Genomic DNA, 11645 nt, shown 5'->3' on the forward strand with positions numbered 1-11645 from the left:
CAGACCTTCAGTCCAAGACCTGCTTTAGGTAAAAACATCATTCTGGCTGAAATGGTGGAAAAACTGAAGAAGATTAAACTTCCTGCTGACTGTTACGCTGGAGCTGGAGATGTGCAGTGTGACGTCTGTACTGGCAGAAAACACAAAGCCTTCAAGTCCTGTCTGGTGTGTCTGAACTCTTACTGTCAGAATCACCTTGAACAACATGAGAGTTTGTTTAAAGGAAAGAGACACAATCTGACTGAAGCCACTGGACGACTGCAGGAGATGATCTGCCCAGAAACTCGACAAGATCCTTGAGGTTTTCTGCCGCACTGATCAAGAAGTGTATATGTCTGCTGTGTACGATGGATGAACATAAAAACCACGACACTGTATCAGCTGCAGCACAGAGGACAGAGAAACAGGTTATGAACTTAAAGAGGTCCCATTATGCTCATTTAGAGGTTTATAATTTTGTTTATGGCGTCAACTAGAATATATTTACATCATTTAATGTCTGTTTACACTCTCTGTCTGAACACTATTTTAGTTTCAGTTTCTTTAAAACCTGCCTTCCAAAAATCACAGTCCGCTCTGATTGGTCAGCTGGTCCGAGTCTGTTTTTGATTGGTCTACTGCTTAGAGTGTGCATCAGAATCGTAACGCCCTTTACCATAACTGGGCGATGGGGAGATGGAGGGATGCTGGAAGAATTGTCGCTGGAACGACACAATGACTGCTGCTGGTATATGTCTGTAATGATGATTGACAGGACTGAATGATTAGGCTTCTTAATAGGACCCCTTTAAATTTCACATTCATCATTTACTCATGTTATTCCAAACTGGAGTGACTTTCTTTTTTCTGAGAAACACAAAAGAAGGTATTTTAAGGAATGTCTCATTTGTCCATTTATTGAAAGTCAGTAGGGTCCAAAAGTTTCAATCTTCAAAAAAGGACATTAAATGAAATCCATACAACTCCAAGGGGGGTAATCTAATGCTGTGTCCCAATTTGACTACTTACACTGTGCCCTAAAAATTGGTACTGTTTTTCATGAAGAAAAAAAAAAGTACAAACTTCTGAATAGCAGAAGAGTACGCAAGCTTTTGTCATAATATCTCTATCACTTAGTTACACACATCTTGTCACAGTTAACGTTCTCCATATTCAATTTAATTTTATTTCCTACCGTTTCAGGGAGAAATGTAGTAGCAGGTTGATCTGCCAGCAGTGGGTCTTTGACGAGTTGATTCTCCTCATGTGTTTGCATAATGATGCATTTAAAAGTTAATGGCAAACGTATCATTACAAAAGTTCACAATGCTGTTGCAGATGAAAAATAATGTGGATAACATTGAATAAAGATCTTTTTGTCAGGTTATATACTGATTATTATTCACTCAAACATATTTATCTAAATCTTTCTACTTAACCATCAGACTCGTCCATCCACCATGTTTGTAGTTTTTTAACACTTTTTATTCAAGTTTTTTAGTTATAATCAAATCCACATTAATTGCACAGTGGGTTGTGGTCAATATTATCCGTTAGAGTGTGCGCCGATCTTCACTTCGAACTCTAAACAGTAATAGTAGATCATCCGGGTATCTTTGGAATAATCATACTATGATTTGGGACACAGAATTCTAATTTTCAATATTATCTAAATTACAAGTGTGAAACACTCCTTTACACAGGGTTAAAAGCTGTGTTTAGAACGACGATATCCCAGGGTTAAGCACAGTGCGAAAAACCCTATAGTATGCAAATTAAGTCACAACATATGTCTTCTGAAGAGATAGGAAAAATCAAATATGATTATATTATAAACTAATAGTAGACCACCTGAGTATCTTTGGAATAATCATACTATGATTTGGGACACAGTAATTCTAATTTGTGAATATTATTTAGGACAGATATTATGCAAATTGAGATGCAGCATGAGTCTTCTGAAGTGATAGGAAAAATCAAATATGTTTGCATGTTTAGTCATGTGAAAGCAATGAGCCAGTGAGGTTTGATGTTATTGACGTGTCACCATATTTGATTTGGGCTCTAGAAACAAAGACATTATTCAGAATATCTTCTTTTGTGTTCTGCAAGAGAAAATCATACAAGTTGATACTTGATGATTTATGTTTCTCCTGTCATTGGTTTGTCCTTTAGCACCAGCTGAAGGAGACGCAGAGGTGTTTCCAGCAGAGGATCCAGCAGAGAGAGAAAGATCTTCAGCAGCTGAGAGAGGTTGTGGAGTCTCATAAGGTGAGTCTGGAGAAGAAGAGAAGTTTGAGAAGTCTCAGTCAGACTCACTGAAGCCACTGTGTGATTGTGATGTGTGTCCTAACAGCGCTCTGCACAGACAGCAGTGGAGGACAGTGAGAGGATCTTCACTGAGCTCATCCTCTCCATTGAGAGAAGCCGCTCTGAGGCCACACAGCGGATCAGAGATCAGGAAAAGACTGCAGTGAGTCGAGCTGAAGGACGACTGGAGCGACTGGAGCAGGAGATCAATGATCTGAGGAGGAGAGACGCTGAGCTGGAGCAGCTTTCACACACACAGGATCACATCCATTTCCTGCAGGTAACAGAGATCTAGAAGAACAGGATCATAGTGGACTTGAGCAAGAGACTCACAGAGAAACATTTCATGAGAGCAGAATGAGCCATTGACTGAAGTGTTGATCTGTGTGTTCGGTTATTATATAATCATCAGTCAGACTCTCATCTGATCTTCTTCTTTTCAAAGAGACGCACTTACAAATGCAGTTCAGCTCTGGAAATCAATTAGGAAAACTTTTTCAGATATATTGAACTTCCAGACGACAAAAGTTCAAAACTTCACTAATATTTAAATATTTAGTCCTCAAACAGGAAGTGAGGCTGTATATTACCTCTGCTTCAGTGTATTTAAACCACAAAACCTGGTCCTAAGTGTCTTTGTGAATTTCAGAGCCACTAACTGATCAAAAGTTATAAATAATCATCAATCTACTCGTTGATTTTGAGCAGCTTTTCCTGATCAAATCTACTCAACCCTGTCATGCGACTCCATTGATGCACTTGATTTATTACATTTATGTTGATTTCTGTTTTCTGTAGAGTTTCCAGTCTCTCTCAGCTCCTCCTGAATCTACAGACGTAAATGACGATCCCTTCAGTTCTCTCTCCTCTTTTGATGTTGTGAGAGAATCTGTCCATCAGCTGAGAGACAAACTGGAGGATTTCTGCAAAGAGGAGCTGAAGAAGATCTCTGACAGAGGTAAAGTCCTGGAGATTCATCTGCTCTCAGAAATGATCCTCCATCATCTCATATCATGTAGAAGATCATATTAGAAATGTCTTAGGAACGGATGCAGGAATCATTTTCTCTTGACATGATAATCACACTCTTCATGTCTGTTGATTTCCACAGTCACTTTCACCAACATTGTTCCCAGAACCAGGAACGACTTCCTACAATGTAAGTCACTAAGAAAACAAGCAGAAAAACTCACTGAGTGTGTTCATGTTCTTCCTGTAGAAGGAGAAAGAAAACATGACAGAAGAGTTTTGAGTTTTCATGTAAATGAGTGTTTCTTAACGGGTCGTTCAGAGAACATCAGGGGTCACTGGAAGCAACATCTTCAAAAGTTGTTGAGGAGTTCTTAAGTTTGTTTAAGTTTAAGATTCACGAGATGAAACTTGTAATTTCTTGCAAAAAATTTTTTGGTAACAATTTTCTGTATAATGCATTATAAAGGTGTATATATAATGTAAAGGTATTTTATGTTGTGACGGAACGGCTGCCTCTCCATTATTATCAGCATCACCCCGTCCTTTAAATTGCTGCCCTTCACCAGGGGTGCTTCTCAATATCCCTCCTAGTTTCCTCGCTCCTCCGTCCTCCGTCCTATGACCCGGAAACCAATCGAGCTCAGCCATCTTGAAGGAAATCTCAATTCTCTAATTGCACCACGAGGAGGCGAGGATCGATGAGTGGGGAGGCTTCCTGAGGAGTCATGAGCGAGGATACACAGGTGTATCCTTTGTGGAAGTCTTTCTCGTCAAGAAACCTGATGCACACATAAATACTCCTCCCCCTTCATATCTGTCACAATACTTTAAATGTATGCTTTAATGTATGCAGTTTAAATAAACTTAACATCTCACATATTTCAACTAGGCATCTTTCTTTATGAATATTTATTATATTTTTTTAAAATAACCAAACTTTAACATGTGGGTAGATCCCTCTAGTGCAGCTGATGACGCTTTTAAGTGACGCTAAAGGGAGCGAGGATATATCATTTCACTTAATTCAATTCCTCCGTCCTCGCTTCTTTTCCTTGTCTCCTTCCCTCGCATCCTGAAGGGGTGGAGCTAAGACGCGAGGAAAGGAAGTGAGGAAAGGAAATGAGGATACACAAATAAGAATTGAGAAGCACCCCAGGGTAATAATGATAATGATTTTCACAATGTATCAGACAGATTGATAATTCCTGATTCTGATGTGTTTTATCTCCATCAGATTCCCATCAGCTCAATCTGGATCTGAACACAGTGAATAAATTCCTCCTTCTGTCTGAGAGGAACAGAGTGATTACCAACACTTACCCAAAGATTCAGTCGTATCCTGATCATCCAGACAGATTTGATTATGCTCAGGTGTTGTGTAGAGAGAGTGTGTGTGGACGCTGTTACTGGGAGATTGAGTGGAGTGGTGAACGTGTGTTTATATCAGTGTCATATAAAAGCATCAGTAGGAAGGGATTGTGTAATGAGTGTTTGTTTGGATCTAATGATCAGTCCTGGAGTTTGATCTGCTCTTTCTCCAGTTACTCATTCATACACAATAACATACAGACTGAACTCCCAGTAAAGTCCATCATCAGGAGAATAGGAGTGTATGTGGATCACAGTGCAGGAACTCTGTCCTTCTACAGCGTCTCTGGAGACACAATGAGCCTCATCCACACAGTCCAGACCACATTCACTCAACCGCTCTATCCTGGGTTTAGTGTTTGGTCTCGATCATCAGTGAAACTGTGTTAATGAATCTGAATAGACTGTAGAGAGATTCTACCCATAATGCTTTGAGCTCATGATGAATCAGTAACAGTGAGATGTTATAGAGTCTCTTATTTTCTCTTCATTACATTAATACTACAGATGAACTTCTGTCAGTGAAATAACATGTCAGAATAAATGTGTGTAATCAATCCTCATATAGACAGTGAGATCAGTGTGTGTGTGTGTGTGTGTGTGTGTGTGTCAGGATGAGAGACGCTGTGTATCTGTGCTTTTCCTTCCAAGTCTTTTGTGTTGATGGAAATCAGTCATTCAGTTCTTATAGTAGTTTCACATAAATGATTTTTATTATTACTATTAAAATGACTTTTCAATTGAAATGATCACACACAGGATTCATTAAATGTGTTATTCAATAAAATAATTTGTTCTTTAGAACAAAGATGTCTGATGAAGATGATGAAGTGTAATGTTTCAATAGAGGATGTCAAACACTCTCATGAGCTTATTCTGCATCGAGCAGCATGTTCATAGACGAGTGACCCATGTGACCTACACGATGATGACCTTTGAACCTTCCTGAAAGATAAGCCAATCTCACTTGATTATGACCTCTGTCAGTACCTAAAAAAAATTTCATTTCTGTGTTTGATCTGTTGTATTTGTCCTACTGTTTGTAATTTACTTATTTTTAATAACAGAAATTAAATATATGCAGTAATTGTTATTGTTATGAATTAAAGTGTCTTATATCTTGAAATAAGATTTTGGTCATATCGCCGACCGCAAAATGACAAATCATATGAACTCTGCTTTATTAAGTCATACACTGTTTTAACATGTATTTTTAACTCTTTCCCACATACTCACTGAGTAGGAACTTAATTTCAATAAGTACTTATTTAACAAATGCTAAAAGTGTAGTTACTACATAGTTTGAAAGTGTGAAGTATGAATGGGACTTGGAAATCAGCCACCATGTTGATGTTATCATTAGCGCAACAACTTAAAAGATATGAATTACAGGTTTAATTAAACTAAAACTAAACATTAACACAAGAAATCAAAAGTTTTTACAAAGTGGTACAAACTTCAGGAATAAATCAACTCATTCAAGAATGCCAACAAAAAGTAAATACAGTTCCTCCTAGCTCACTCACACTCAGGCTAGCAAAATGCTGTGTCGATGACTCCAACATAAATAAAACACCACAAATGTACAAAAATATAACAAAACTGACCAAGATGAGACCCAGGCAAAGCTGAGAGTTAAAACTATAACAAAAACAGCAGTCATGTCACTTATGTACATTAAGCTCCAATTTAAATCACTGGAAACCCCTGGATGTGCAGAGAGATTAACCTTGCTGAAATACACACGGTCGCTCTCCATGCAGGATTGCTGCTACTTGGATGCCGATGACTGAAAGCTGCCTAACAGCCAGTGCACTGCAAACGGAAGGATACACCAACCACTATCCCTCATTCGTTATGCTGAACATCAACAAAGGGACAGTACCAAGAATGATCCATCCCACGCAGCCAAACACTTCCCTTTTTATATTCCCAACGCGGACACTGATAGGTTCATGGGACATTGTAGACGTGGACAAAATTGTTGGTACCCTTGATAAATATGATCAAAGATGACTGTAAAAATAAATCTCCATTGTTTATCCTTACGATCTTTAATTCATAAAATTAGCAAAAATTGAACCTTTCATTGAAGGAAAATAATTGAAAATGGGGGGAAAATCACATTGTGAAATAAATCATTTTCTCCAAAACACGTTGGACACAATTATTGGCAGCCCTCGAGTAAAATATATCTGAAGTATTTTCCGATTCATATTTAAATTTTTTTAGCGCACCAGAGTGATCATGAAATTGTCCAGCCATGTTCTCACAGAGTGAAAAAATACATCGCAGAGCAAAGAGGACGCTGACAATGCATCAGACAAGACAGATCAGGTTACTTGTGACATGAAACTACAAAGTCTCATATTTAATGTCATTTTTTTACAGAAATTTAAACAGTAAATACAGTTTTTAGGGCTCTTTAATGTGTCGGACAGGTCGCTGAAGCGCCTCCTCAAGTGGCTCGTGAACCGATCATCTCTTCCAACTAGTTCATTTATAGCATCAAATAAACATGAATGAACTTCAGGAATGTTGTTTCAACCCTGGAAGGACGTCAGTACACGCCATGCTAATCTACTAACTCCCGACTGCTTTGTCAGACAAAATAGCGGATTTGGAGATATGATTGGTTAGATCACCTGTCAATCAAACTGCCTGCAAAGTGTCAATTGGCAACTTAAATTTGAAAGAAGAAGTGGTCTTAACTCCATCTCTGCACCATTAAATCAGTAATTTCCAGTGGCTCCACAATGACAGCTCTTTGCTGCACACCTTTTAGTGAATTTACTTTGCACTTAAAATTGAACTTAGCTAAATTTTTGAATGCACCAGATAGAAGGAAAAGTTTATAGTGGTTCTGTCACAGTTTGTCATCCATGACTTTCACAAACATTTAAATCTGAATGATTAACAGTAGTTGTGTTGCTAATGTACCTGACTTTCCAGTAGATGCAGGTGCCCTGGGGGCTCCCTTAATTTGTGAAAGCAGGAATTCCTTGTTGTTTTTAAAGTCACTGTTGGCCTCTTCCAGGTATTTAATGCAGCCCTCAAGGTGTTCAATCTTCTGTTGATCCATCTTAGTCTGTTCTTTTAGTTTGGCCAACTCCAACGTTCCAGTTGGTGTCACTGCACATTAAATGAACAAATGTTTTGGTATATATACTCTCTCATCCCAAGAATGTCCCTTGCTCAGAGCCTAGCAATGTTGTCAATCATTAAGTTGTAAATAAATTTGAATTTCTTAAACAGAAAGATCCTTCCACTTCATAAGACCTCAGTGTATCAGATAAAGTTGAAAGGATTATTTTGGTGTTGCATGTATCTGCTTTTTAAACCTTCCACTGCTTGACTTTTCAACGGAAACTAAATTTCTCCAATTGTGTTGCGCTGAAGAAAGCAAGTCACCGACAGCTTGGATGGCCTGGGGTGAGTCATTTATCAGCAAATTTTCATTTTTAGGTGGGCTATTCCTTTAAAAGAGAGTGCATCAATTTAAATGCATGTTGCAAAATAAAAGCCAAGCACTTGCAAAAGAAACTGAGACAGAAATATATTATATCTATAAAACAGTGGGATAGGCAGAATTTTATTTTTGTCCGGACCTGTGTAAAAGTGAGCGGGCACTTTCACGTAGGGTCCTATTGCCTACGTATTTCTTATAGCCAAAAGCAAACTAACAGATTCAATATCAGTAGTGGCTCCTGGCCATAAATTTAGGTAGGTCAGATTCTGTCTCTTAGCACTAGTTTATGATAAATATTTTGTAAGCTTTATATCCTAATCGCTGAACACGTCAGACACAATTTTGGCAGAATTCTAATGTCCTTACGTTGTTCAGCCCTAGGGTGGTGCTCTAATGATGATTGACAGACTAGTACACACGACAAACGCATAGAATGCCATCTTAGAATTGCCTTAATGTAGTATTTATTGCATATGAATGTTGTTTTAGAATATTACAAGTTCCAGCGAGGAAAACAAGTCATGTATTTTCTCAGAACAAATACAACAGAACTACTGTATAAAGGCTATTCCCATGAGCACATTTAAATGAAAGGATTTATACTTTCATTAATCTGATACGCAACTCCACATAGGAAGAATAGATATGCCAACTAGTTACTAACCTAATGCAACCACATAGGCCCAGCTTAAGCGGACTGATATCGTCTGGGTCTGGAGCAAGGTTAAGGCCTTTGTGAGGTAACGTGAAAATAAGCGGGAAAGCCAGAAATCTGCCCCAATAGAGTATATGCGTTACTTATTTACGCATTCTGTAAACCATAGTACTTTGCTTCAGGTTCTAGACTGTGTGCTCTAGTCTACGCTGACATGGCGCTGTTTTACACACAAAGCCTTCAGGAGCTACCAAAGATAAGAATATCTGATGTCCATCGAATATGCTCGTTAACATCCAAAACGCCGGCCACCAAAATGGACAAGAGTTTCAAGGTATATGTTTCCTCATACCTAATGGATTACAAGGGTATGTAACCTAGTGGAATGGAAATGCTGTACAATATGCCACTAGTTAGCTAACATAACCTACTTAGTATTTTTAATGGATGTATGGATCTACATAATCACAATAACACGTTGTGAATTTTTTCACCAGTATCAAATAAAGACAGGCTGACTGGTGATGTTAGCATCAGGGCAGCCTATCACAAGTCTATGAGAAAAAACGAGAAGCTACATGGCCTGAGAGTAACGTTAGGAATGGTGTGGGTGTTCTATGCCAGTTCAGGGACAGTTTTTATTAAATACTGAGACGAGCACCGGCACTTGAAGGCCAAGTGGAACTTCAAGGATAACGTGAAGTTGCACAAACCAGCTGAGATCCCGTCCTCTGCTGCTCGCGCAGCCTCCACAGAGGTGACGTCTGCACCAAGATTGATGAGTAGGGCCTGTCTTATTCTCGGAAGCTGCAAAAGTACTGTGACAATGGGATGCCCTGACTTGAGAGATGTGGACCGCCTGCCTAGGGGGATGCCCAAGGATAAAGTTATCACTGCCCTTGCCTTGCTCAGCTGCATTGGCATGATACAAAACAGGGTTTATGTCTCCCTCTAGAAGCTGGCAGAGTTAGAGTGTGGCTGTCTCGTTATGCAGAGGCATCTACAGAAGTTGCAGGTACTCTGCAGGCTGCTCCTCCTGCAATCACCAGTTTCTATAAGAGTGTGCCGTACAAATTGCTGCTGTCCCCAGCACACCTGCCCGGCCATGTCCACCTGCCCAGGAGAAAAGTCATGAAGCAAGGCATGAAGCACTGGAAGAGGAGGAGCAGGAGGAAGTTTAAGATCACATTGTTCAAAGAATTTAACTCACCTCTGTGCCTGCCAGCTCAGATAGTAGATGGACCAACCTAGAGGTCACCTAAATCGATTTGAGCCCGGCTTTGAGCCACGTCCGGGCTTACAAGGGATATGTCAGACATTGCCAGGAGAAATCTGTCTGTGCGCACATTTCGTGCATTCCAAAGTGCCTGATGCAGGAACATTGAATCAGGCTTTTTTTTTTTTTTTTTTTTTACTTGTTTTTAGTTTGTAGATTTTAGATTCCATTTTTTTTTTTGCAGTGGTTGCTGCCCCTATATGAAATGAGTGGCTGGAGAAATTAGTCAGCCGGGATGCCAGATTGAATGTGAATTAATTTGAGGTGTCTTTGAAACCAAAAGCATGGGACAGATGTGGATATAGCCCCCTCTAGTGGATGACTAAAGATTTGCTAGTAAAATCTCTCACTTGAAGCTGTTTTACTTGAGTGTATGCTTTTGAATTAACAGGTGCTTGCGCCCCCCTTAACGGGTGCTGCTGCGCCCCAAAACCCCTGGTGTAGGTAATCACGAGATAATTGGTGTTCTTAAGCAAGTCAAAGCATATTAAATGGATGACCTCTTGCAGTCAGCTCGCATCATGGTGCAAAACAGCTGACTATGATGGTGAGAGATCTTGGCTAGAAGTTAGTTTTAAGGTAATGTTATTATTACTACACATTTTTAATGTGTAATAAACCTTGCCAGGAGAGTATATATATCGGGAGGATGACATAACAAGGGAAACATATTTTCCAAACCCCAACGGAGTGTTTCAGACAGATATAATGTCACCGAGGGTCATTTGCTTATGTGAACTATTAAAGAACACACCACTGCCATGACACCAAACTCTGGGATTTTTCCTCAATGCCACATTGCACTTTATCAGCCCAGAGGGAATGTTAGCCATTCAGGTAACACATTCCAGTTCATGTTGGAGCCGATAGCTTTGTAAAGGCAGAGCTTCATGTGTGCTTTGGTCCAAGTTTTAGTCTTGGCTTCTTGAACCTGATAAATAAATATTTAATCTTCTAATTAAAACAAAATTAGAACAGTGCATGATTATGATTCAGGAAGCGTTATAGGTCATAAATCAGATTGGGATTGCAACAGTCAAAATAATTTGGTCCAGTTCCATCTAATTGAAGATCATATTCATCACACCAGTATGGGATGGTTTGTTGGGATTACAAATATAATTAGAAATGACAAACATGAGGAATATGGTGAACAGTTATATATATATGTATTTCTGTTTATTTATTTGATAGGGACAATGCATGTTATTGAACATTTAGTCATACAAAATGTAAACAAGCCAGATTATAGCAACATTGGTAATTTATATCTGCAGTCCCTAGGCAGATACATACATAGGCATAGATACAAAAAAAACGAATACCCTAACACATTTTTACAATTTCTAAGTAAAATGTTTACACAACTGATTTGTCATAAGCAACTTTTTAAGATGAATTTTAAAGGTATGATAAGTAGAACCTTGTCTTATGGACTTCGGTAAGCTATTCCAATATTTACTCCATATTACAGACAATACTTTTTGTCCAAAGGATGTTCGCCTATATGGCACCTCGCAGTCTCCTCTCATGATAGACCTAGTACCAGTTCTACAATCTGTCCTCTGTTTTATAAATTCATTTAATGGAGATGGAGCCAGCCAATACCAGACCTT

General features: G+C 38.9%; 1 long non-coding RNA gene across 1 annotated transcript; it reads left to right on the forward strand.

The window, feature by feature from the left end:
- Positions 1 to 318: 318 nt before the first annotated feature.
- On the forward strand, positions 319 to 2390 carry LOC125264207. Its single transcript, XR_007184027.1, has 3 exons — positions 319 to 407; positions 2155 to 2250; positions 2336 to 2390. It is a non-coding gene; the product is annotated as an uncharacterized LOC125264207 (long non-coding RNA).
- The last annotated feature ends 9255 nt before the right edge of the window (positions 2391 to 11645 follow it).

Source organism: Megalobrama amblycephala, linkage group LG3 (assembly GCF_018812025.1).
Source record: "Megalobrama amblycephala isolate DHTTF-2021 linkage group LG3, ASM1881202v1, whole genome shotgun sequence".
Lineage (NCBI taxonomy): Eukaryota > Metazoa > Chordata > Actinopteri > Cypriniformes > Xenocyprididae > Megalobrama > Megalobrama amblycephala.